Source organism: Carica papaya, chromosome 8, assembly GCF_054855325.1.
Source record: "Carica papaya isolate Zhongbai chromosome 8, ASM5485532v1, whole genome shotgun sequence".
NCBI classification, from domain to species: Eukaryota; Viridiplantae; Streptophyta; class Magnoliopsida; order Brassicales; family Caricaceae; genus Carica; species Carica papaya.
In genome coordinates, this window is record NC_142316.1 from 10,724,501 (window position 1) to 10,746,765 (window position 22,265).

The 22,265-nt window shown below is 46.6% G+C and overlaps 5 non-coding genes and 41 pseudogenes across 5 annotated transcripts; 34 read left to right on the forward strand and 12 right to left on the reverse strand.

Annotated features, from left to right (window-relative positions):
* The first annotated feature begins 172 nt into the window (after nucleotides 1–172).
* On the forward strand, nucleotides 173–291 carry LOC148241896 (5S ribosomal RNA). Its single transcript, XR_015815914.1, has one exon. It is a non-coding gene; the product is annotated as a 5S ribosomal RNA (ribosomal RNA).
* A 205-nt stretch (nucleotides 292–496) lies between these two features.
* On the forward strand, nucleotides 497–615 carry LOC148241897 (5S ribosomal RNA). Its single transcript, XR_015814280.1, has one exon. It is a non-coding gene; the product is annotated as a 5S ribosomal RNA (ribosomal RNA).
* Nucleotides 616–1,418: 803 nt separating this feature from the next.
* On the reverse strand, nucleotides 1,419–1,537 carry LOC148241898 (5S ribosomal RNA; annotated as a pseudogene).
* A 563-nt stretch (nucleotides 1,538–2,100) lies between these two features.
* Nucleotides 2,101–2,219, reverse strand: LOC148241899 (5S ribosomal RNA; annotated as a pseudogene).
* Nucleotides 2,220–2,428: 209 nt separating this feature from the next.
* LOC148241900 (5S ribosomal RNA) lies at nucleotides 2,429–2,547 on the reverse strand (annotated as a pseudogene).
* Nucleotides 2,548–2,748: 201 nt separating this feature from the next.
* LOC148241901 (5S ribosomal RNA) lies at nucleotides 2,749–2,867 on the reverse strand (annotated as a pseudogene).
* A 563-nt stretch (nucleotides 2,868–3,430) lies between these two features.
* On the reverse strand, nucleotides 3,431–3,549 carry LOC148241902 (5S ribosomal RNA; annotated as a pseudogene).
* A 204-nt stretch (nucleotides 3,550–3,753) lies between these two features.
* LOC148241903 (5S ribosomal RNA) lies at nucleotides 3,754–3,871 on the reverse strand (annotated as a pseudogene).
* A 561-nt stretch (nucleotides 3,872–4,432) lies between these two features.
* LOC148241904 (5S ribosomal RNA) lies at nucleotides 4,433–4,551 on the reverse strand. The gene has a single exon (XR_015815352.1). It is a non-coding gene; the product is annotated as a 5S ribosomal RNA (ribosomal RNA).
* A 204-nt stretch (nucleotides 4,552–4,755) lies between these two features.
* Nucleotides 4,756–4,874, reverse strand: LOC148241905 (5S ribosomal RNA; annotated as a pseudogene).
* A 559-nt stretch (nucleotides 4,875–5,433) lies between these two features.
* LOC148241906 (5S ribosomal RNA) lies at nucleotides 5,434–5,552 on the reverse strand (annotated as a pseudogene).
* Nucleotides 5,553–6,114: 562 nt separating this feature from the next.
* Nucleotides 6,115–6,233, reverse strand: LOC148241907 (5S ribosomal RNA; annotated as a pseudogene).
* Nucleotides 6,234–6,439: 206 nt separating this feature from the next.
* Nucleotides 6,440–6,558, reverse strand: LOC148241908 (5S ribosomal RNA; annotated as a pseudogene).
* A 204-nt stretch (nucleotides 6,559–6,762) lies between these two features.
* LOC148241909 (5S ribosomal RNA) lies at nucleotides 6,763–6,880 on the reverse strand (annotated as a pseudogene).
* A 701-nt stretch (nucleotides 6,881–7,581) lies between these two features.
* Nucleotides 7,582–7,700, forward strand: LOC148241910 (5S ribosomal RNA; annotated as a pseudogene).
* Nucleotides 7,701–7,909: 209 nt separating this feature from the next.
* Nucleotides 7,910–8,028, forward strand: LOC148241911 (5S ribosomal RNA; annotated as a pseudogene).
* A 530-nt stretch (nucleotides 8,029–8,558) lies between these two features.
* On the forward strand, nucleotides 8,559–8,677 carry LOC148241912 (5S ribosomal RNA; annotated as a pseudogene).
* Nucleotides 8,678–8,886: 209 nt separating this feature from the next.
* Nucleotides 8,887–9,005, forward strand: LOC148241913 (5S ribosomal RNA; annotated as a pseudogene).
* Nucleotides 9,006–9,889: 884 nt separating this feature from the next.
* LOC148241914 (5S ribosomal RNA) lies at nucleotides 9,890–10,008 on the forward strand (annotated as a pseudogene).
* A 209-nt stretch (nucleotides 10,009–10,217) lies between these two features.
* Nucleotides 10,218–10,336, forward strand: LOC148241915 (5S ribosomal RNA; annotated as a pseudogene).
* A 208-nt stretch (nucleotides 10,337–10,544) lies between these two features.
* LOC148241916 (5S ribosomal RNA) lies at nucleotides 10,545–10,663 on the forward strand (annotated as a pseudogene).
* A 699-nt stretch (nucleotides 10,664–11,362) lies between these two features.
* Nucleotides 11,363–11,481, forward strand: LOC148241917 (5S ribosomal RNA; annotated as a pseudogene).
* A 563-nt stretch (nucleotides 11,482–12,044) lies between these two features.
* LOC148241918 (5S ribosomal RNA) lies at nucleotides 12,045–12,163 on the forward strand. The gene has a single exon (XR_015815254.1). It is a non-coding gene; the product is annotated as a 5S ribosomal RNA (ribosomal RNA).
* A 204-nt stretch (nucleotides 12,164–12,367) lies between these two features.
* On the forward strand, nucleotides 12,368–12,486 carry LOC148241919 (5S ribosomal RNA; annotated as a pseudogene).
* Nucleotides 12,487–12,695: 209 nt separating this feature from the next.
* Nucleotides 12,696–12,814, forward strand: LOC148241920 (5S ribosomal RNA; annotated as a pseudogene).
* Nucleotides 12,815–13,021: 207 nt separating this feature from the next.
* Nucleotides 13,022–13,140, forward strand: LOC148241921 (5S ribosomal RNA; annotated as a pseudogene).
* Nucleotides 13,141–13,702: 562 nt separating this feature from the next.
* On the forward strand, nucleotides 13,703–13,821 carry LOC148241922 (5S ribosomal RNA; annotated as a pseudogene).
* Nucleotides 13,822–14,025: 204 nt separating this feature from the next.
* LOC148241923 (5S ribosomal RNA) lies at nucleotides 14,026–14,144 on the forward strand (annotated as a pseudogene).
* Nucleotides 14,145–14,351: 207 nt separating this feature from the next.
* On the forward strand, nucleotides 14,352–14,470 carry LOC148241924 (5S ribosomal RNA; annotated as a pseudogene).
* Nucleotides 14,471–14,674: 204 nt separating this feature from the next.
* On the forward strand, nucleotides 14,675–14,793 carry LOC148241925 (5S ribosomal RNA; annotated as a pseudogene).
* Nucleotides 14,794–14,997: 204 nt separating this feature from the next.
* On the forward strand, nucleotides 14,998–15,116 carry LOC148241926 (5S ribosomal RNA; annotated as a pseudogene).
* Nucleotides 15,117–15,325: 209 nt separating this feature from the next.
* LOC148241927 (5S ribosomal RNA) lies at nucleotides 15,326–15,444 on the forward strand (annotated as a pseudogene).
* A 235-nt stretch (nucleotides 15,445–15,679) lies between these two features.
* Nucleotides 15,680–15,798, forward strand: LOC148241928 (5S ribosomal RNA; annotated as a pseudogene).
* A 204-nt stretch (nucleotides 15,799–16,002) lies between these two features.
* LOC148241929 (5S ribosomal RNA) lies at nucleotides 16,003–16,121 on the forward strand (annotated as a pseudogene).
* Nucleotides 16,122–16,329: 208 nt separating this feature from the next.
* LOC148241930 (5S ribosomal RNA) lies at nucleotides 16,330–16,448 on the forward strand (annotated as a pseudogene).
* Nucleotides 16,449–16,652: 204 nt separating this feature from the next.
* LOC148241931 (5S ribosomal RNA) lies at nucleotides 16,653–16,771 on the forward strand (annotated as a pseudogene).
* Nucleotides 16,772–16,981: 210 nt separating this feature from the next.
* Nucleotides 16,982–17,100, forward strand: LOC148241932 (5S ribosomal RNA; annotated as a pseudogene).
* Nucleotides 17,101–17,663: 563 nt separating this feature from the next.
* Nucleotides 17,664–17,782, forward strand: LOC148241933 (5S ribosomal RNA; annotated as a pseudogene).
* Nucleotides 17,783–17,987: 205 nt separating this feature from the next.
* On the forward strand, nucleotides 17,988–18,106 carry LOC148241934 (5S ribosomal RNA; annotated as a pseudogene).
* Nucleotides 18,107–18,665: 559 nt separating this feature from the next.
* Nucleotides 18,666–18,784, forward strand: LOC148241935 (5S ribosomal RNA; annotated as a pseudogene).
* Nucleotides 18,785–18,987: 203 nt separating this feature from the next.
* Nucleotides 18,988–19,106, forward strand: LOC148241936 (5S ribosomal RNA; annotated as a pseudogene).
* A 209-nt stretch (nucleotides 19,107–19,315) lies between these two features.
* LOC148241937 (5S ribosomal RNA) lies at nucleotides 19,316–19,434 on the forward strand (annotated as a pseudogene).
* Nucleotides 19,435–19,993: 559 nt separating this feature from the next.
* LOC148241938 (5S ribosomal RNA) lies at nucleotides 19,994–20,112 on the forward strand. Its single transcript, XR_015815550.1, has one exon. It is a non-coding gene; the product is annotated as a 5S ribosomal RNA (ribosomal RNA).
* An 823-nt stretch (nucleotides 20,113–20,935) lies between these two features.
* LOC148241939 (5S ribosomal RNA) lies at nucleotides 20,936–21,054 on the forward strand (annotated as a pseudogene).
* Nucleotides 21,055–21,259: 205 nt separating this feature from the next.
* On the forward strand, nucleotides 21,260–21,378 carry LOC148241940 (5S ribosomal RNA; annotated as a pseudogene).
* Nucleotides 21,379–21,939: 561 nt separating this feature from the next.
* LOC148241941 (5S ribosomal RNA) lies at nucleotides 21,940–22,057 on the forward strand (annotated as a pseudogene).
* The last annotated feature ends 208 nt before the right edge of the window (nucleotides 22,058–22,265 follow it).

Sequence of the window (22,265 nt, forward strand, 5' to 3'; positions counted from 1 at the left end):
CGACTTGAATTATGGTCCTCAGGTTTATTCGGAAATGTGAGTCACGGCGCTGTAGCATTTTACTTGATATTAGAACGAGAACGGGAGGTGCAGTGCGCACGCACAAGGAAACAAATGACTGGATGGGGAAGAAAGGGGAATGAGTTTATGTATTTGCAGCGCGAAATTAAACAGGTGCGATCATACCAGCACTAATGCACCGGATCCCATCAGAACTCCGCAGTGAAGTGTGCTTGGGCGAGATTAGTACTCGGATGGGTGACCTCCTGGGAAGTCCTCGTGTCGCACCAATTTTTTTTCAGACGGGTCGTTCGACGTTACGCGCGTCTGGAACTAGGGTCCGCTGGTTTATACGCAAATGTGAGTCAAGAAGCAGGGGCATTTTAATCGATATTGGAACGAGAATGAGAGGTGAAGTGTGAACGCACAAGGAAACAAATGACAGGAGGGGGAAGAAAGGAGAAGGAGTGTATGTATTTGCAGCGCGAAAGTAAACAGGTGCGATCATACCAGCACTAAAGCTCCGGATCCCATCAGAACTCCGCAGTTAAGTGTGCTTGGGCGAGCATAGTACTCGGATGGGTGACCACTTGGGAAGCCCTCGTGTTGCACCTATTTTTTTTCGGATGGGTTGTTCGACGTTACGCGCGAATAGAATTATAAACCGCTGGTTCATTTACAAAGATGAGTCACGGTGCCGGGGCATATTTCTTGATATTAGAACGAGAAAGAGAAATGCAGAGTGCACGCACAAGGAAACAAATGACGGGAGGGGGGATGGGAGGAGAAAGACTGTATGTATTTGCAGTGCAGAATGAAACATGAGGGATCATACCAGCACTAATGCAACGGATTCTATCACACCTCCGCAGTTAAGGGTGCTTGGGCGAGAAAAGTACTCGGATGGGTGACCTTCTGCGAAGTCTTATATTTCACCCATTTTCTTGGGAGGTCCTCGTGTTGCACCCATCTTTTTGTAGATGATTCTTTCGACGTTACGCGCGACTTGATTTATGGTCCGCAGGTTTTTTCGCAAATGTGAGTCACGGCACCGTGGCATTTTACTTGATATTAGAACGAGTACGGGAGGTGCAATGCGCACGCACAAGGAAACAAATGACGGGAGGAGGAAGAAAAGAGAAGGAGTGTATGTATTTGAAGCGCAAAATTAAACAAGTGGCATCATACCAGCACTAATGCACTGGATCCCCCTGTTTAATTTCGCGCTTCAAATACATACACTCCTTCTCCTTTCTTCCCCCTCCCGTCATTTGTTTCCTTGTGCGTTCACACTTCACCTCTCATTCTCGTTCTAATATCGATTAAAATGCCCCTGCTTCTTGACTCACATTTGCGTATAAACCAGCGGACCCTAGTTCCAGACGCGCGTAACGTCGAATGACCCGTCTGAAAAAAAATTGGTGCGACACGAGAACTTCCTAGGAGGTCACCCATCCGAGTACTAATCTCGCCCAAGCACACTTAACTGCGGAGTTCTGATGGGATCCGGTGCATTAGTGCTGTTATGATCGCACCTGTTTAATTTCGCGCTGCAAATACATAAACTCATTCTCCTTTCTTCCCCCTCCCGCCATTTGTTTCCTTGTGCGTGCGCACTGCACCTCCCGTGCTCGTTCTAATATCAAGTAAAATGCTACGGTGCCGTGACTCACATTTGCGAGTAAACCTGAGCACCAGAATTCAAGTCGCGCGTATCGTCGAAAGAATCATCTGCAAAAAAATGGGTACAACACAAGGACTTCTTAAGAAAATGGGTGAAATATAAGGACTTCGCAGGAGGTCACCCATCCTAGTGCTACTCTCGCCCAAGCACCCCTAACTTGCGGAGTTCTGATAGAATCCGTTGCATTGGTGCTGGTATGATTGCTCATGTTTCATTCTGCGCTGCAAATACATACACTTTTTCTCCCTCCATCACCCCTCTCGTCATTTGTTTCCTTGTGCGTGCACTCTGCATCTCTCCTTCTCGTTCTAATATCGATTAAAATGCCCCTGCTTCTTGACTCACATTTGCGTATAAACCAATGGACCCTAGTTCCAGTCACGCGTAACGTCGAACGACCCCTCTGAAAAAAAAAATTAGTGTGACACGAGGACTTCCAAGGAGGTCACCCATCCGAGTACTACTCTCGCCCAAGTACACTTATCTGCGGAGTTCTGATGGGATCCGGTGCATTAGTGCTGGTATGATCGCACCAGTTTAATTTCGCGCTGCAAATACATAAACTCCTTCTCCTTTCTTCCCCCTCCCGTCATTTGTTTCCTTGTGCGTGTGCACTGCACCTCTCGTTCTCGTTCAAATATCAAGTAAAATGCCACGGCGCCGTGACTCACATTTGCGAATAAATCTGCGGACCATAATTAAAGTCGCGCGTAACGTCGAATGGCACATCTGAAAAAAAGAAAATTGGTGCAACACGAGAACTTCCCAGGAGGTAACCCATCATTGTACTACTTTCGCCAAAGCACACTTAACTGCGGAGTTCTGATGGAATCCGGTGCATTTGTGCTGGTGTGACCGCACCTGTTTAATTTCGTGCTGAAAATACATACACTCCTTCCCTCCCCCCCTCCCATCATTTGTTTCCTTGTGCGTTCACACTACACATCTCATTCTCGTTCTAATATAGATTAAAATGCCCCTGATTCTTGACTCACATTTGCGTATAAACCAGCGGACCATAGTTCTAGTCGCGCGTAACGTCGAACGACCCATCTGAAAAAAAATTGTTGCGATACGAGGACTTCCCAAGAGGTCACCCATCCGAGAACTACTCTCGCCGAAGCACGCTTAACTGCAGAGTTCTGATGGGATCTGGTGCATTAGTGCTGTTATGACCGCGCCTGTTTAATTTCGCGCTGCAAATACATAAACTCATTCTCCTTTCTTTCCCCTCCCGCCATTTGTTTCCTTGTGCGTGCGCACTGCACCTCCCGTGCTCGTTCTAATATCAAGTAAAATGCTACGGTGCCGTGACTCACATTTGCGAATAAACCTGAGGACCATAATTCAAGTCGCGCGTATCGTCGAAAGAATCATCTGCAAAAAAATGGGTGCAACACGAGGACTTCTTAAGAAAATGGGTGAAATATAAGGACTTCGCAGGAGGTCACCCATCCTAGTGCTACTCTCGCCCAAGCATCCCTAACTTGCGGAGTTCTGATAGAATCCGTTGCATTGGTGCTGGTATGATTGCTCATGTTTCTTTCTGCGCTGCAAATACATGCACTTTTTCTCCCTCCATCACCCCTCCCGTCATTTGTTTCCTTGTGCGTGCACTCTGCATCTCTCCTTCTCGTTCTAATATCGATTAAAATGCCCCTGTTTCTTGACTCACATTTGCGTATAAACCAATGGACCCTAGTTCCAGTCGCGCGTAACGTCGAACGACCCGTCTGAAAAAAAAAATTAGTGCGACACGAGGACTTCCCAGGAGGTCACCCATTCGAGTACTACTCTCGCCCAAGCACACTTAACTGCAGAGTTCTGATGGGATCCGGTGCATTTGTGCTGGTGGGACCGCACCTGTTTAATTTCGTGCTGAAAATACATACACTCCTTCTTCCCTCCCCCCCTCCCATCATTTGTTTCTTTGTGCGTTCACACTGCACCTCTCCTTCTCGTTCTAATATCGATAAAAATGCCCCTGATTTTTAACTCACATTTGCGTATAAACCAGCGGACCATAGTTCCAGTCGCGTGTAACGTCGAACGACCCATCAGAAAAAAAATTGTTGCGATACGAGGAATTCCCAAGAGGTCACCCTTCCGAGTACTACTCTCGCCCAAGCACACTTAACTGCAGAGTTCTGATGGGATCCAGTGCATTAGTGCTGGTATGATGCCACTTGTTTAATTTTGCGCTTTAAATACATACACTCCTTCTCTTTTCTTCCTCCTCCCGTCATTTGTTTCCTTGTGCGTGCGCACTGCACCTCCCGTGCTCGTTATAATATCAAGTAAAATGCCACGGCGCCGTGACTCAAATTTGCGAATAAACCTGCGGACCATAAATAAAGTCGTGCGTAACGTCGAGAGAGTCATCTGCAAAAAGATGGGTGCAACATGAGGACCTCCCAAGAAAATGGGTGAAATATAAGGACTTCGCAGGAGGTCACCAATCCGAGTACTTTTCTCGCCCATGCACCCTTAACTGCGGAGTTCTGATAGAATCCGTTGCATTAGTGCTGGTATGATCCTTCATGTTTCATTCTGCAATGCAAATACATACACTCTTTCTCCTTCCATCCCCCCTCCCGTGATTTGTTTCCTTGTGCGTGCACTCTGCATCTCTCTTTCTCAATCTAATATCAAGTTATATGCCCCGGCACCGTGACTCACCCTTGCAAATGAACCAGCGGATTATAATTCCATTCGCGCGTAACGTCAAAAAACCCATCCGAAAAAAAATAGGTGCAACACGAGGGCTTCCCAGGTGGTCACCCATCCGAGTACTACCCTCGCCCAAGCGCACTTAACTGCGGAGTTTTGATGGGATCCGGAGCTTTAGTGCTGGTATGATCGCACCTGTTTAATTTCGTGCTGCAAATACATACACTCCTTCTCCTTTCTTCCCCCTCCCGTCATTTGTTTCCTTGTGCGTTCACACTTCACCTCTCATTCTCGTTCTAATATCGATTAAAATGCCCCTGCTTCTTGACTCACATTTGCGTATAAACCAGCGGTCCTAGTTCCAGAAGCGCGTAACGTCGAACGACCTGTCTGAAAAAAAATTGGTGCGACACGAGGACTTCCAAGGAGGTCACCCATCCGAGTACTAATCTCGCCCAAGCACACTTAACTGCAGAGTTCTGATGGGATCCGGTGCATTAGTGCTGTTATGATCGCGCCTGTTTAATTTCGCGCTGCAAATACATAAATTCATTCTCCTTTCTTCCCCCTCCCGCCATTTGTTTCCTTGTGCGTGCGCACTGCACCTCCCGTGCTCGTTCTAATATCAAGTAAAATGCTACGGCGCCGTGACTCACATTTGCCAATAAACCTGAGGACCATAATTCAAGTCGCGCGTAACGTCGAAAGAATCATCTGCAAAAAAATGGGTGCAACACGAGGACTTCACAAGAAAATGGGTGAAATATAAGGACTTCGCAGGAGGTAACCCATGCTAGTACTACTCTCGCCCAAGCACCCTTACCTACGGAGTTCTGATAGAATCCGTTGCATTAGTGCTGGTATGATCGCACCTGTTTCATTTCGTGCTGAAAATACATACACTCCTTCTCCTTTCCTCCCCCTTCCATCAATTGTTTCCTTGTGCGTTCACACTGCACCTCTCCTTCTCGTTCTAATATCGATTAAAATGCCCCTGCTTCTTGACTCACATTTGCGTATAAACCAGCGGACCCTAGTTCCAGTCGCGCGTAGCGTCGAACGACCCGTCTGAAAAAAAATTGTTGCGATACGAGGACTTCCTAGGAGGTCACCCATCCGAGTACTACTCTCGCACAAGCACACTTAACTGCGGAGTTCTGATGGGATCTGGTGCATTAGTGCTGGTATGATCGCAACCGTTTTATTTTGCGCTGCAAATACATAAACTCCTTATCCTTTCTTCCCCCTACCATCATTTGTTTCCTTGTGCGTGCGCACTGCACCTACCGTGCTCGTTCTAATATCAAGTAAATTACTACGGTGCCGTGTCTCACATTTGCGAATAAACCTGAGGACCATAAATCTAAGTCGTGCGTATCGTCGAAAGAATCATCTGCAAAAAATGGGTGCAACACGAGGACTTCCTAAGAAAATGGGTGAAATATAAGGACTTCACAGGAGGTCACCCATCCTAGTGCTACTCTCGCTCAAGCACCCTTAACTTGCGGAGTTCTGATTGAATCCGTTGCATTGGTGCTGGTATGATTGCTCATGTTTCATTCTGCGCTGCAAATACATACACTTTTTCTCCCTCCATCCCCCCTCCCGTCATTTGTTTCCTTGTGCGTGCACTCTGCATCTCTCCTTCTCGTTCTAATATCGATTAAAATGCCCCTGCTTCTTGACTCACATTTGCGTATAAACCAGTGGACTCTAGTTCCAGTCGCGCGTAACGTCGAACGACCCGTCTGAAAAAAAAAATAGTGCAACACAAGGAATTCTCAGGAGGTCACCCATCCGAGTACTACTCTCGCCCAAGCACACTTAATTACGGAGTTCTGATGGGATCCGGTGCATTAGTGCTGGTATGATCACACCTGTTTAATTTTGCGCTCCAAATACATAAACTCTTCCTTTTTTCCCCCTCCCGTCATTTGTTTCCTTGTGCGTGCGCACTGCACCTCTCGTTCTCGTTCAAATATCAAGTAAAATGCCACGGCGTCGTGACTCACATTTGCGAATAAATCTGCAGACCATAATTAAAGTCGCGCGTAACGTCGAACGGCACATCTGAAAAAAAGAAAATGGGTGCAACACGAGAACTTCCCAGGAGGTAACCCATCATTGTACTACTTTTGCCAAAGCACACTTAACTGCGAAGTTCTGATGGGATCCGGTGCATTTGTGCTGGTGTGACCGCACCTGTTTAATTTCGTGCTGAAAATACATACACTCCTTCTTCCCTCTCCCCCTCCCATCATTTGTTTCCTTGTGCGTTCACACTGCACCTCTCCTTCTCGTTCTAATTTCGATTAAAATACCCCTGCTTCTTGACTCACATTTGCGTATAAACCAGCGGACCATAGTTCCAGTCGCGCGTAATGTCGAACGACCAATCTGAAAAAAAATGGTTGCGATACGAGGACTTCTCAAGAGGTCACCCATCCGAGTACTACTCTCGCCCAAGCACACTTAACTGCAGAGTTCTGATGGGATCCAGTGCATTAGTGCTGGTATGATGCCACTTGTTTAATTTTGTGCTGTAAATACATAAACTCATTCCCCTTTCTTCCCCCTCCCGTCATTTGTTTCCTTGTGCGTGCGCACTGCACCTCCCGTACTCGTTCTAATATCAAGTAAAATGCCACGGCGCCGTGACTCACATTTGCGAATAAACCTGCGGACCATAAATCAAGTCGCGCGTAACGTAGAAAGAATCATCTGCAGAAAGATGGGTGCAACACGAGGACCTCCCAAGAAGATGGGTGAAATATAAGGACTTCGCGGGAGGTCACCCATCCTAGTACTTTTCTCGCCCAAACACCCTTAACTGCGGAGTTGTGATAGAATCCGTTGCATTAGTGCTGGTATGATCCCTCATGTTTCATTCTGCACTGTAAATACATACACTCTTTCTCCTTCCATCCCCCCTCCCGTCATTTGTTTCGTTGTGCGTGCACTCTGCATCTCTCTTTCTCATTCTAATATCAAGTAATATGCCCCGGCACCGTGACTCACCTTTGCAAATGAACCAGCGGTTTATAATTCCATTCGCGGGTAACGTCGAACAACCCATCCGAAAAAAAATAGGTGCAACACGAGGGCTTCCCAAGTGGTCACCCATTATTAGAACGAGAAGGAGAGGTGCAGTGTGAACGCACAAGGAAACAAATGATGGGAGGGGGGGAGGGAAGAAGGAGTTATGTATTTTCAGAACGAAATTAAACAGGTGCGGTCACACCAGCACAAATGCACCGGATCCCATCATAACTCCGTAGTTAAGTGTGCTTTGGCGAAAGTAGTACAATGATGGGTTACCTCCTGGGAAGTTCTCGTGTTGCACCCATTTTCTTTTTTTCAGATGTGCCGTTCGACGTTACGCGCGACTTTAATTATGGTCCGCAGATTTATTCGCAAATGTGAGTCATGGAGCCGTGGCATTTTACTTGATATTTGAACGAGAACGAAAGGTGCAGTGCGCACGCACAAGGAAACAAATGACGGGAGGGGGAAGAAAGGAGAAGGAGTGTATGTATTTGCAGCGCGAAATTAAACAGGTGCGATCATACCAGCACTAATGCACCGGATCCCATCAGAACTCTGCAATTAAGTGTGTTTGGACGAGAGTAGTCATCGGATGGTTGACCTCCTGGGAACTCCTCATGTCGCACTAATTTTTTTTTTCAGACGGGTCGTTCGACGTTACGCGCGACTTGATTTATGGTCCGCAGGTTTATTCTCAAATGTGAGTCACGGCGCCGTGGCAGTTTACTTGATATTAGAACGAGTACGGGAGGTGCAGTGCGCACGAACAAGGAAACAAATGACGGGAGGAGGAAGAAAAGAGAAGGAGTGTATGTATTTGAAGCGCAAAATTAAACAAGTGGCATCATACCAGCACTAATGCACTGGATCCCATCAGAACTCTGCAGTTAAGCGTGCTTAGGCGAGAGTAGTTCTCGGATGGGTGACTTTTTGGGAAGTCCTCGTATCGCAACAATTTTTTTTCAGATGGGTCGTTCGACGTTACGCGCGACTGGAACTATGGTCCGCTGGTTTATACGCAAATGTGAGTCAAGAATCAGGGGCATTTTAATCGATATTAGAATGAGAATGAGATGTGTAGTGTGAACGCACAAGGAAACAAATGATGGGAGGGGGGGAGGGAAGAAGGAGTGTATGTATTTTCAGCACGAAATTAAACAGGTGCGGTCACACCAGCACAAATGCACCGGATCCCATCAGAACTCTGCAGTTAAGTGTGCTTTGGCGAAAGTAGTACAATGATGGGTTACCTCCTGGGAAGTTCTCGTGTTGCACCCATTTTCTTTTTTTCAGATGTGCTGTTCGACGTTACACGCGACTTTAATTATGCTCCGCATATTTATTCGCAAATGTGAGTCACGGCGCCGTGGCATTTTACTTTATATTTGAACGAGAACGAGAGGTGCAGTGCGCATGCACAAGGAAACAAATGACGGGAGGGGGAAGAAAGGAGAAGGAGTTTATGTATTTGCAGCGCGAAATTAAACAGGTGCGATCATACCAGCACTAATGCACTGGATCCCATCAGAACTCTGCAATTAAGTGTGCTTGGGCGAGAGTAGTACTCGGATGGTTGACCTCCTGGGAAGTCCTCGTGTCGCACTAATTTTTTTTTTCAGACGGGTTGTTCGACGTTATGCGCGACTGGAACTAGGGTCCACTGGTTTATACGCAAATGTGAGTCAAGAAGTATGGGCATTTTAATCGATATTAGAAAGAGAATGAGAGATGCAGAGTGCACACACAAGGAAACAAATGACGGGAGGGGGGATGGAGGGAGAAAAAGTGTATGTATTTGCAGCGTAGAATGAAACATGAGCAATCATACCAGCACCAATGCAACGGATTCTATCAGAACTCCACAAGTTAAGGGTGCTTGGGCGAAAGTAGCACTAGGATGGGTGACCTCCTGCGAAGTCCTTATATTTCACCCATTTTCTTAGGAAGTCCTCGTGTTGCACCCATTTTTTTGCAGATGATTCTTTCGACGATACGCGCGACTTGAATTATGGTCCTCAGGTTTATTTGCAAATGTGAGTCACGGCGCCGTGGCATTTTACTTGATATTAGAACGAGTACGGGAGGTACAGTGCGCACGCACAAGGAAACAAATGACGGATGAGGAAGAAAAGAGAATGAGTGTATGTATTTGAAGCGCAAAATTAAACAAGTGGCATCGTACCAGCACTAATGCACTGGATCCTATCAGAACTCTGCAGTTAAGTATGCTTTGGCGAGAGTAGTACTCGGATGGGTGACCTCTTGGGAAGTCCTCGTATCGCAACAATTTTTTTTAGATGGGTCGTTCGACGTTACGCGCGACTGGAACTATGGTCCGCTGGTTTATACGCAAATGTGAGTCAAGAATCAGGGGCATTTTAATCGATATTAGAACGAGAAAGAGAGGTGCAGTGTGAATGCAGAAGGAAACAAATGATGGGCGGGGGGGAGGGAAGAAGGAGTGTATGTATTTTCAGCACGAAATTAAACAGGTGCGGTCACACCAGCACAAATGCATCGGATCCCATCAGAACTCCGCAGTTAAGTGTGCTTTGGCGAAAGTAGTACAATGATGGGTTACCTCCTGGGAGGTTCTCGTGTTGCACCCATTTTCTTTTTTTCAGATGTGCCGTTCGACGTTACGCGCGACTTTAATTATGGTCCGCAGATTTATTCGCAAATCTGAGTCACGGCGCCGTGGCATTTTACCTGATATTTGAATGAGAATGAGAGGTGCAGTGCGCACGCACAAGGAAACAAATGACGGGAGGGGGAAGAAATGAGAAGGAATTTATGTATTTGCAGCGCGAAATTAAACAGGTGCGATCATACCAGCATAAATGCACCAGATCCCATCAGAACTCCGCAGTTAAGTGTACTTTGGTGAAAGTAGTATAATGATGGGTTACCTCGTGGGAAGTTCTCGTGTTGCACCCATTTTCTTTTTTTCAGATGTGTCGTTCGACATTACGCGCGACTTTAATTATGCTCCGCAGATTTATTCGCAAATGTGAGTCACGGTGCCGTGGCATTTTACTTGATATTTGAATGAGAACGAGAGGTGCAGTGCGCACGCACAAGGAAACAAATGACGGGAGGGGAAGAAAGGGGAAGGAATTTATGTATTTGCAGCGCAAAATTAAACAAGTGCGATCATACCAGCGCTAATTCACCGAATCCCATCAGAACTACGCAATTAAGTGTGCTTGGGCGAGAGTAGTACTCGGATGGGTGAACTCCTGGGAAGTCCTCGTGTCGCACTAATTTTTTTTTTAGACGGGTCGTTCGACGTTACGCGCGACTGGAACTAGGGTCCCCTGGTTCATACGCAAATGTGAGTCAAGAAGCAGGGGCATTTTAATCGATATTAGAACGATAAGGAGAGATGCAGAGTGCACGCACAAGAAAACAAATGACGGGAGGGGGGATGGAGGGAGAAAAAGTGTATGTATTTGCAGCGCAGAATGAAACATGAGCAATCATACCAGCACCAATGCAACAGATTCTATCAGAACTCTGCAAGTTAAGGGTGCTTGGGCGAGAGTAGCACTAGGATGGGTGACCTCATGCGAAGTCCTTATATTTCACCCATTTTCTCAGGAAGTCCTCGTGTTGCACCCATTTTTTTGCAGATGATTCTTTCGACGATACGCGCGACTTGAATTATGGTCCTCAGGTTTATTCGCAAATGTGAGTCACGACACCGTAGCATTTTACTTGATATTAGAACGAGCACGGGAGGTACAGTGTGCACACACAAGGAAACAAATGACGGGAGGGGGAAGAAAGGAGAAGGAGTTTATGTATTTGCAGCGCATAATTAAACGGGTGCGATCATACCAGCACTAATGCACCGGATCCCATCAGATCTCTGCAGTTAAGTGTGCTTGGGCGAGAGTAGTACAATGACGGGAAGGGGAAGAAAGGATAAGGAGTTTATGTATTTGCAGCACGAAATTAAACAGGTGCGGTCACACCAGCACACATGTACCGGATCCCATCAGAACTCCGCAGTTAAGTGTGCTTTGGCGAAAGTGGTACAATGATGGGTTACCTCCTGGGAAGTTCTCGTGTTGGACCCTTTTTCTTTTTTTCAGATGTGCCGCTCGACGTTACGCGCGACTTTAATTATGGTCCGCAGATTTATTCGCAAATGTGAGCGACGGCGCCGTGGCATTTTACTTGATATTTGAACGAGAACGAGAGGTGCAGTGCGCACGCACAAGGAAACAAATGACGGGAGGGGGAAGAAAGGAGAAGGAGTGTATGTATTTGCAGCGCGAAATGAAACATGTGCGATCATACCAGCACTAATGCAACGGATTCTATCAGAACTCTGTAGGTAAGGGTGCTTGGGCGAGAGTAGTACTAGCATGGGTTACCTCCTGCGAAGTCTTTATATTTCACCCATTTTCTTGTGAAGTTCTCGTGTTGCACCCATTTTTTTCCAGATGATTCTTTCGACGTTACGCGCGACTTGAATTATGGTCCTCAAGTTTATTCGCAAATGTGAGTCACGGCGCTGTAGCATTTTACTTGATATTAGAACGAGAACGGGAGGTGCAGTGCGCACGCACAAGGAAACAAATGACGGGAGGGGGAAGAAAGGGGAATGAGTTTATGTATTTGCAGCGCAAAATTAAAGAGGTGCGATCATACCAGCACTAATGCACCGGATCCCATCAGAACTCCACAGTGAAGTGTGCTTGGGCGAGATTAGTACTCGGATGGGTGACCTCCTGGGAAGTCCTCGTGTCGCACCAATTTTTTTTCAGACGGGTCGTTTGACGTTACGCGCGTCTGGAACTAGGGTCTGCTGGTTTATACGCAAATGTGAGTCAAGAAGCAGGGGCATTTTAATCGATATTAGAACGAGAATGAGAGGTGCAGTGTGAACGCATAAGGAAACAAATGATGGGAGGGGGGGAGGGAAGAAGGAGTGTATGTATTTTCAGCACGAAATTAAACAGGTGCGGTCACACCAGCACAAATGCACCGGATACCATCAGAACTCCGCAGTTAAGTGTGCTTTGGCGAAAGTAGTACAATGATGGGTTACCTCCTTGGAAGTTCTCGTGTTGCACCAATTTTCTTTTTTTCAGATGTGCCGTTCGACGTTACGCGCGACTTTAATTATGGTCCGCAAATTTATTCGCAAATGTGAGTCACGATGTCGTGGCATTTTACTTCATATTTGAACGAGAACGACAGGTGCAGTGCGCACACACAAGGAAACAAATAACGGGAGGGGGAAGAAAGGAGATGGAGTTTATGTATTTGCAGCGCGAAATTAAACAGGTGCGATCATACCAGCTCTAATGCACCGGATCACATCAGAACTCTGCAGTTAAGTGTGCTTGGGCGAGAGTAGTACTCGGATGGGCTACCTCCTGGGAAGTCCTCGTGTCGCACTAATTTTTTTTTCAGACGGGTCATTCAACGTTACGCGCGACTGGAACTAGGGTCCACTGGTTTATACGCAAATATGAGTCAAGAAGCAGGGGCATTTTAATCGATATTAGAACGAGAAGGAGAGATGCAAAGTGCACGCACAAGGAAACAAATGACGGGAGGGGGGATGGAGGGAGAAAAAGTGTATGTATTTGCAGCGCAAAATGAAACATGAGCAATCATACCAGCACCAATGCACCGTATCCCATCAGAACTCCGCAGTTAAGTGTGCTTGGGCGAGAGTAGTACTCGGATGGGTGACCTCTTGGGAAGTTCTCGTGCCGCACTAATTTTTTTTTCAGACGGGTCGTTCGACGTTACCCGCGACTGGAACTAGGGTCAATTGGTTTATACGCAAATGTGAGTCAAGAAGCAGGGGCATTTTAATCGATATTAGAAAGAGAATGAGAGATGCAGAGTGCACGCACAAGGAAACAAATGACGGGAGGGGGGATGGAGGGAGAAAAAGTGTATGTATTTGCAGCGCAGAATGAAACAGGAGCAATCATACCAGCACCAATGCAACGGATTCTATCAGAACTCCGCAAGTTAAGGGTGCTTGGGCGAGAGTAGCACTAGGATGGGTTACTTCCTGCGAAGTCCTTATATTTCACCCATTTTCTTAGGAAGTCCTCGTGTTGTACCTATTTTTTTGCAGATGATTCTTTCGACGATACGCGTGACTTGAATTATGGTCCACAGGTTTATTCGCAAATGTGAGTCACAGCACCGTAGCATTTTATTTGACATTAGAACGAGCACGGGAGGTGCAGTGCGCACGCACAAGGAAACAAATGACGGGAGGGGGAAGAGAGGGGAAGGAGTTTATGTATTTACAGCGCGGAATTAAATGGGTGCGATCATACCAGCACTAATGCACCTGATCCAATCAGAACTCCGCAGTTAAGTGAGCTTGGGCGAGAGTAGCACTCTGGTGGGTGACCTCCTGGGAAGTCCTCGTGTCGCACCAATTTTTTTTCAAATGGGTCGTTCGACGTTACGCGCGACTGGAACTAGGGTCCGCTGGTTTATACGCAAATGTGAGTCAAGAATCAGGGGCATTTTAATCGATATTAGAACGAGAAAGAGAGGTGCAGTGTGAACGCAGAAGGAAACAAATGATGGGCGGGGGGGAGGGAAGAAGGAGTGTATGTATTTTCAGCACGAAAATAAACAGGTGCGGTCACACCAGCACAAAAGCACCGGATCCCATCAGAACTTTGCAGTTAAGTGTGCTTTGGCGAAAGTAGTACAATGATGGGTTACCTCCTGGGAAGTTCTCGTGTTGCACCCATTTTTTTTTTCAGATGTGCCGTTCGACGTTACACACGACTTGAATTATGGTCCTCAGGTTTATTCGCAAATGTGAGTCACGGCACCGTGGCATTTTACTTGATATTAGAACGAGAACGGGAGGTGCAGTGCGCATGCACATGGAAACAAATGACGGGAGGGGGAAGAAAGGGGAATGAGTTTATGTATTTGCAGAACGAAATTAAATAGTTGCGATCATGCCAGCACTAATGCACCGGATCCCATTAGAACTCCGCAGTGAAGTATGCTTGGGCGAGATTAGTACTCGGATGGGTGACCTCCTGGGAAGTCCTCGTGTCGCACAAATTTTTTTTCAGACGGGTCGTTCGACGTTACGCGCGTCTGGAACTAGGGTCCGCTGGTTTATAGGTAAATGTGAGTCAAGAAGCAGGGGCATTTTAATCGATATTAGAATGAGAATGAGAGGTGAAGTGTGAACGCACAAGGAAACAAATGATGGGAGGGGGGGAGGGAAGAAGGAGTGTATGTATTTTCAGCACGAAATTAAACAGGTGCGGTCACACCAGCACTAATGCACTGGATCCCATCAGAACTCTGCAGTCAAGTGTGCTTGGGCGAGAATAGTACTCGGATGGGTGACTTCTTGGGAAGTCCTTGTGTTGCACAAATTTTTTTTCAGACGGGTCGTTCGACGTTACGCGCGACTGGAACTATGGTCCGCTGGTTTATACGCAAATGTGAGTCAAGAATCAGGGGTATTTTAATCGATATTACAACGAGAAGGAGAGGTGCAGTATGAACGCACAAGGAAACAAATGATGGGAGGGGGGGAGGGAAGAAGGAGTGTATGTATTTTCAGCACGAAATTAAACAGGTGCGGTCACACCAGCACAAATGCACCGGATCCCATCAGAACTCCGCAGTTAAGTGTGCTTTGGCGAAAGTAGTACAATGATGGGTTACCTCCTGGGAAGTTCTCGTGTTGCACCCATTTTCTTTTTTTCAGATGTGTCGTTCGACGTTACGCACGACTTTAATTATGGTCCGCAGGCTTATTCGCAAATGTGAGTCACGGCGCCGTGGCATTTTACTTGATATTTGAACGAGAACGAGAGGTGCAATGCGCACGCACAAGGAAACAAATGACGGGAGGGGGAAGAAAGGAGAAGGAGTATATGTATTTGCAGCGCGAAATGAAACAGGTGCGATCATACCAGCACTAATGCAACGGATTCTATCAGAACTCCGTAGGTAAGGGTGCTTGGGTGAGAGTAGTACTAGCATGGGTTACCTCCTGCGAAGTCCTTATATTTCACCCATTTTCTTGTGAAGTCCTCGTGTTGCAGCCATTTTTTTGCAGATGATTCTTTCGACGTTACGCGCGACTTGAATTATGGTCCTCATGTTTATTCGCAAATGTGAGTCACGGCGCTGTAGCATTTTACTTGATACTAGAACGAGAACGGGATGTGCAGTGCGCACGCACAAGGAAACAAATGACGGGAGGGGGAAGAAAGGGGAATGAGTTTATGTATTTGCAGCGCAAAATTAAACGGGTGCGATCATACCAGTACTAATGCACTGGATCCCATCAGAACTTCGCAGTGAAGTGTGCTTGGGCGAGATTTGTACTCAGATGGGTGACCTCCTGGGAAGTCCTCGTGTCGCACCAATTTTTTTTCAAACGGGTCGTTCGACGTTACGCGCGTCTGGAACTAGGGTCCACTGGTTTATACGCAAATGTGAGTCAAGAAGCAGGGGCATTTTAATCGATATTAGAACGAGAAGGAGAGGTGCAGTGTGAACGCACAAGGAAACAAATGATGGGAGGGGGGGAGGGAAGAAGGAGTGTATGTATTTTCAGCACGAAATTAAACAGGTGCGGTCACACCAGCACAAATGTACCGGATCCCATCAGAACTCCGCAGTTAAGTGTGCTTTGGCGAAAGTAGTACAATGATGGGTTACCTCCTGGGAAGTTTTCGTGTTGCACCCATTTTTTTTTTTCAGATGTACCGTTCGACGTTACGCGCGACTTTAATTATGGTCCGCAGATTTATTCGCAAATGTGAGTCACGGCGCCGTGGTATTATACTTGATATTTGAAGTAGAACGAGAGGTGCAGTGCGCACGCACAAGGAAACAAATGATGGGAGGGAGTAGAAAGGAGAAGGAGTTTATGTATTTGCAGCGCGGAATTAAACGGGTGCGGTTATACCAGCACTAATGCACCGGATCCCATCAGAACTCCGCAGTTTAGTGTGCTTGGGCGAGAGTAGTACTCGGATGGGTGACCTCTTGGGAAGTCCTCGTGTCACACCAATTTTTTTTCAGACGGGTCGTTCGAAGTTACGCGCAACTGGAACTATAATCTGCTGGTTTATACGCAAATGTGAGTCAAGAATCTGGGCCATTTTAATCGATATTAGAACGAGAAGGAGAGGTGCAGTGTGAATGCACAAGGAAACAAATGATGGGAGGGGGGGAGGGAAGAAGGAGTGTATGTATTTTCAGCCCAAAATTAAACAGGTGCGGTCACACCAGCACAAATGCACCGGATCCCATCAGAACTCCGCAGTTAAGTGTGCTTTGACGAAAGTAGTACAATGATGGGTTACCTCTTGGGAAGTTCTCGTGTTGCACCCATTTTTTTTTTTTTCAGATGTGCCGTTCGACGTTACGCGCGACTTTAATTATGTTCCGCAGATTTATTCGCAAATGTGAGTCACAGCGCTGTGGTATTTTACTTGATATTTGAACGAGAACGAGAGGTGTAGTGCGCACGCACAAGGAGACAAATGACGGGAGGGGGAAGAACGGAGAAGTAGTTTATGTATTTGCAGCATAAACTTAAACGGGTGCGATCAAACCAGCACTAATGCACCAGATCCCATCAGAACTCCGCAGTTAAGTGTGCTCGGGCGAGAGTAGTACTTGGATGGGTGACCTCCTGGGAAGTCCTCGTGTCGCACTAATTTTTTTTTTCAGACGGGTTGTTCGACGTTACGCGCGACTAGAACTAGGGTCCACTGGTTTATATGCAAATGTGAGTCAAGAAGCAGGGGCATTTTAATCGATATTAGAACGAGAATGAGAGATGCAGAGTGCACGCACAAGGAAACAAATGACGGGAGGGGGGATGGAGGGAGAAAAAGTTTATGTATTTGCAGCGCAGAATGAAACATGAGCAATCATACCAGCACCAATGCAACAGATTCTATCAGAACTCCGAAAGTTAAGGGTGCTTGGGCGAGAGTAGCACTAGGATGGGTGACCTCCTGCGAAGTCCTTATATTTCACCCATTTTCTTAGGAAGTCCTCGTGTTGCACCCATTTTTTTGCAGATGATTCTTTTGACGTTACGCGCGACTTGAATTATGGTCCTCAGGTTTATTCGCAAATGTGAGTCACGGCGCTGTAGCATTTTACTTGATATTAGAACGAGAACGGGAGCTGCAGTGCGCACGCACAAGGAAACAAATGACGAGAGGGGGACGAAAGGGGAATGAGTTTATGTATTTGCAGCGGGAAATTAAACAGGTGCAATCATTCCAGCAGTAATGCACCGGATCCCATCAGAACTCCGTAGTTAAGTGTGCTTGGGCGAGAGTAGTACTCGGATGGGTGACCTCTTGGGAAGTTCTCGTGTCGCACCAATTTTTTTTCAGACGGGTCGTTCGACGTTACGCGCGACTGGAACTAGGGTCCGCTGGTTTATATGCAAATGTGAGTCAAGAAGCAGGGGCATTTTAATCGATATTAGAACGAGAATGAGAGGTGAAGTGTGAACGCAGAAGGAAACAAATGACCGGAGGGGGAAGAAAGGAGAAGGAGTGTATGTATTTGCAGCGCGAAATTAAACAGGTGCGATCATACCAGCACTAAAGCCCCGGATCCCATCAGAATTCCGCACTTAAGTGTGCTTGGGCGAGAGTAGTACTCGGATGGGTGACAACTTGGGAAGCCCTCGTGTTGCATCTATTTTTTTCGGATGGGTTGTTCAACGTTACGCGCGAATGGAATTATAAACTGCTGGTTCATTTGCAAAGGTAAGTCACGGTGCTGGGGCATATTACTTGATATTAGAACGAGAAAGAGAGATGCAGAGTGCACGCACAAGGAAACAAATGACGGGAGGGGGGATGGGAGAAGAAAGAGTGTATGTATTTGCAGTGCAGAATGAAACATGAGGGATCATACCAGCACTAATGCAACGGATTCTATCAGAACTCCGCAGTTTAGGGTGCTTGGGCGAGAAAAGTACTCGGATGGGTGACCTCCTGCAAAGTCCTTATATTTCACCCATTTTCTTAGGAAGTCCTTGTGTTGCACCCATTTTTTTGCAGATGATTCTTTCGACGATACGCGGGACTTGAATTATGGTCCTCAGGTTTATTCGCAAATGTGAGTCACGGCACCGTAGTATTTTACTTTATATTAGAACGAGCACGGGAGGTGCAGTGCGCACGCACAAGGAAACAATTGACGGGAGGAGGAAGAAAGGAGAAGGAGTTTATGTATTTGCAACGCGGAATTAAAAGGGTGCGATCATACCAGCACTAATGCACTAGGTCCCATCAGAACTCTACTGTTAAGTGTGCTTGGGCGAGAGTAGTACTCGGATGGGTGACCTCTTGGGAAGTCCTCGTGTCGCACCAATTTTTTTTCAGACTGGTCGTTCGACGTTACGCGCGACTGGAACTATGGTCCAATGGTTTATACGCAAATGTGAGTCAAGAATCAGGGGGATTTTAATCGATATTAGAACAAGAATGAGAGGTGCAGTGTGAACGCACAAGGAAACAAATGATGGGAGGGAGGAGGGAAGAAGGAGTGTATGTATTTTCAGCACGAAATTAAACAGGTGCGGTCACACCAGCACAAATGCACCGGATCCCATCAGAACTCCGCAGTTAACTGTGCTTTGGCGAAAGTAGTACAATGATGGGTTACCTCCTGGGAAATTCTCGTGTTGGACCCTTTTTCTTTTTTTCAGATGTGCCGCTCGACGTTACGCGCGACTTTAATTATGGTCCGCAGATTTATTCGCAAATGTGAGCCACGGCGCCGTGACATTTTACTTGATATTTGAATGAGAACGAGAGGTGCAGTGCACACGCACAAGAAAACAAATGACGGGAGGGGGAAGAAAGGAGAAGGAGTGTATGTGTTTGCAGCGCAAAATTAAAGAGGTGCGATCATACCAGCACTAATGCACCGGATTCCATCAGAACTCCGCAGTTAAGTGTGCTTGGACGAGAGAAGTACTCAGATGGGTGACCTCCTGGGAAGTCCTTGTGTCGCACCAATTTTTTTTCAGACGGGTCATTCGACGTTACGCGCTATTGGAACTAGGGTCCGCTGGTTTATCTGCAAATGTGAGTCAAGAAGCAGGGGCATTTTAATCGGTATTAGAACGAGAAGGAGGGGTGCAGTGTGAACGCACAAGGAAACAATTGATGGGAGGGGGAGGGAAGGAGAAGGATTGTATGTATTTTCAGCACGAAATGAAACAGGTGCGATCATACCAGCACTAATGCAACAGATTCTATCATAACTCCGTAGGAAAGGGTGCTTGGGCGAGAGTAGCACTAGCATGGGTTAACTCCTGCGAAGTCCTTATATTTCACCCATTTTCTTGTGAAGTCCTCGTGTTGCACCCATTTTTTTGCAGATAATTCTTTCGACGTTACGCGCGACTTGAATTATGGTCCTCAGGTTTTTTCGCAAATGTGATTCACGGCGCTGTAGCATTTTACTTTATATTAGAACGAGAACGAGAGGTGCAGTGCGCACGCACAAGGAAACAAATGATGGGAGGGGGAAGAAAGGGGAATGAGTTTATGTATTTTCAGCACAAAATGAAACAGGTGCGATCATACCAGCACTAATGCACCGGATCCCATCAGAACTCCGCAGTTAGGTGTGCTTGGACGAGAGTAGTACTCGGATGGGTGACCTCCTGGGAAGTCCTCGTGTCGCACCAATTTTTTTTCAGACGGGTCGTTCGACGTTACGCAGGACTGGAACTAGGGTCCGCTGGTTTATACGCAAATGTGAGTCAAGAAGCAGGGGCATTTTAATCGATATTAGAACGAGAAAGAGAGGTGCAGTGTGAACGCACAAGGAAACAATTAATGGGAGGGGGAGGGAAGGAGAAAGAGTGTATGTATTTTCAGCACGAAATGAAACAGGTGCGATCATACCAGCACTAATGCATCGGATTCTATCAGAACTCCGTAGGTAAGGGTGCTTGGGCGAGAGTAGTACTAGCATGGGTTACCTCCTGCGAAGTCCTTATATTTCATCCATTTTCTTGTGAAGTCCTCGTGTTACACCCATTTTAATCGATATTTGAACGAGAAAGAGAGGTGCAGTGTGAACGCACAAGGAAACAATTGATGGGAGGGGGAGGGAAGGAGAAGGAGTGTATGTTTTTTCAGCACGAAATGAAACAGGTGCGATCATACCAGCACTAATGCAACGGATTCTATCAGACTTCCGTAGGTAAGGGTGCTTGGGCGAGAGTAGTACTAGCATGGGTTACCTCCTGCGAAGTCCTTATATTTCACCCATTTTCTTGTGAAGTTCTCGTGTTGTACCCATTTTTTTCCAGATGATTCTTTCGACGTTACGCGCGACTTGAATTATGGTCCTCAAGTTTATTCGCAAATGTGAGTCACGGCGCTGTAGCATTTTACTTGATATTAGAACGAGAACGGGAGGTGCAGTGCGCACGCACAAGGAAACAAATGACGGGAGGGGGAAGAAAGGGGAATGAGTTTATGTATTTGCAGTGCAAAATTAAACAGGTGCGATCATACCAGCACTAATGTACCGGATCCCATCAGAACTCCGCAGTGAAGTGTGCTTGGGCGAGATTAGTACTCGGATGGGTGACCTCCTTGGAAGTCCTCGTGTCTCACCAATTTTTTTTCAGACGGGTCGTTCGATGTTACGCGCGTCTGGAACTATGGTCCGCTGGTTTATACGCAAATGTGAGTCAAGAAGCAGGGGCATTTTAATCGATATTAGAACGAGAATGAGAGGTGAAGTGTGAACGCACAAGGAAACAAATGAAGGGAGGGGGAAGAAAGGAGAAGGAGTGTATGTATTTGCAGCGCAAAATTAAACAGGTGTGATCATACCAGCACTAAAGCTCCGGATCCCATCAGAACTCCGCAGTTAAGTGTGCTTGGGCGAGAGTAGTACTCGGATGGGTGACCACTTGGCAAGCCCTCGTGTTGCACCAATTTTATTTCGGATGGGTTGTTCGACGTTACGCGCGAATGGAATTATAAACCGTTGGTTCATTTGCAAAGGTGAGTCACGGTGCCGGGGCATATTACTTGATATTAGAACGAGAAAGAGAGATGCAGAGTGCACGCACAAGGAAACAAATGACGGGAGGAGGGATGGAAGGAGAAAGAGTGTATGTATTTGCAGTGCAGAATGAAACATGAGGGATCATACCAGCACTAATGCAACGGATTCTATCAGAACTCTGCAGTTAAGGGTGCTTGGGCGAGAAAAGTACTCGGATGGGTGACCTCCTGCGAAGTCCTTATATTTCACCCATTTTCTTGGGAGGTCCTCGTGTTGCACCCATCTTTTTGCAGATGATTCTTTCGACGTTACGCGTGACTTGATTTATGGTCCGCAGGTTTATTCGCAAATGTGAGTCACGGCGCCGTGGCATTTTACTTGATATTAGAACGAGTACGGGAGGTGCAGTGCGCACGAACAAGGAAACAAATGACGGGAGGAGGAAGAAAAGAGAAGGAGTGTATGTATTTGAAGCGCAAAATTAAACAAGTGGCATCATACCAGCACTAATGCATTGGATCCCATCAGAACTCTGCAGTTAAGTGTGCTTGGGGGAGAGTAGTACTCGGATGGGTGACCTCTTGGGAAGTCCTCGTATCGCAACAATTTTTTTTCAGATGGGTCGTTCGACATTACGCGCGACTGGAACTATGGTCCGCTGGTTTATACGCAAATGTGAGTCAAGAAGCAGGGGCATTTTAATCGATATTAGAACGAGAATGAGAGGTACAGTGTGAACGCAGGGAATCTGGAATTTTAGCTACTGTTAAGGAGACCTGGGTTGATTAGCTGCTGCCTTGGACATGCTGGAGGT